Here is a 1752-nt window from a genome sequence, read left to right as displayed (position 1 = left end):
TTATTGATCAGCGCTGTCTTGCTCATCCAATTGACGATCCCTTCTTGAGCTCCATTAGGGTATATTTTGTTTAAAGATCCACTAAACAGCCATTCACGTCAATGACTTATTAGTGAAATTTCCAATTGTTATACCGGAAGACTGTCCAGAGTTGAGAACAGGAAAATACAAATCTGACAAATAGCGAGACAACTGAGATAACAGATCCACTATATGGATTCCTTCTCTGTCTTTGTTGAACCCATACTGAGTTACCAGAGAACTGTTCATTTGGTTTGAGTGTTGTACAAAACACTACACTTGGCAAAATTTTAGGAAGACAGCTCACTTTGATTACGTCTAGACGGGCGACATATTGTTGTCGAAGTAAATTAATATTCTATTCTAACATTCGACCGCCTTTCTTGTTCAGTATCCAATTCGCTTGCCATTATTGAGCTTCATAAGGGTACATTTTGTTCAAAGACCCACTAAAACGCCATTCGCGTTACATGACTTTCGACGCCATTACCGGTTAAGTTATTCGTTCGACTGTGTCCACCAGAGAAATCTACGCATTCCCCACTACCCTCTCGATCCTAAGAAAATTCGGGTAGAAGGCTCTATGCACAGACACCACTTAGCAGGGGAGTGACAGGCAAGACTTTTACCGACACGGAAAAAAATATAAAAAAAAAAAAGAAAACGAAAAATAAAAAAACGACGAAATTAAAGACAGATTCCGACTGGGTTTGGCAACCCAGTAATAAAAACAAACATTGTTGGCGGTGGTGCTCTCCAGAAAAACAGTCACTAACAATCTTTTCTTGTTCTTCTTGCTTTGAAAAAGGATCGGTTATCGCTGGCATCGGGGCATCTGGGTTGAATAGGTTTTTGACCACGCTAAACATCCCGTGGCTGTCGAAACAAACTTATAAATCACGCGAGGGCGAAGTAAGAGATGGAATTTTGCGTGTAACAGAAGTAAAACTTGCAGAGATGCTGTCAGAAAGGAGGTTGAGGCTGTTATGGAAACGGAATCTACCGAGTCTTCAGGGTGAGTAGAATACATTTGTGTTTTCAATTTGTTTAAGATTATATTTAATTTGATAAAATTATGCAGTGAATTGATAGACAAGAGTGCGTGATGCGTGATGTGCTAGAACTATCCACTAAAACACACCGAAAGAAGAAACTCAAATGCTTAGGAAATTGTCTTGGCTGTCAACCTCAAATGACTGATTTTTTCCAAGTTTTTCGTTTCTGTACTTTCAAAATAATCTTCAGGCTATTATAATCTCCATTATTTTTTATACAGAAATAAAGCAAAACTAAATGCCAGCTTTGATGCGGGCTGGCAAAAGCGTGGACCTGGCAGAGCATACAATAGTTTGTCAGGTACCGGTATATGTCATTATTTGTTTGGGTATTTATTTTTCTTTGTAATAATGTGGAAAGCGTATGGAACTGTATGTTCGTGATTTAAACATTCAAACAAGCAAATATTTTTTTATTCACCAAGCCAACTTTACTCTGCTACCCAAGCAGCCCAAGGGGTCAGGTAGTCTCAGTTTTTCAGTGTTTCAGTAAATCAAAGCCACCGGGTTCAAAATTATCTAGTAGTAGCTTCAAAGGTGTACCATCAGGATTGGTGGGTCCCATTGTAAATTTCTAGAGTAGCTTGGTCAATTTGTGCTGTTAAATACAATTGCCTTAAGCGTGTAAAATAAATTGCATCTTGTCAGGGCATTCGACATTGATTGGATCAAAAAC

Source organism: Montipora capricornis, chromosome 10, assembly GCF_036669925.1.
Source record: "Montipora capricornis isolate CH-2021 chromosome 10, ASM3666992v2, whole genome shotgun sequence".
Lineage (NCBI taxonomy): Eukaryota > Metazoa > Cnidaria > Anthozoa > Scleractinia > Acroporidae > Montipora > Montipora capricornis.
This window is presented reverse-complemented; position numbering follows the sequence as displayed.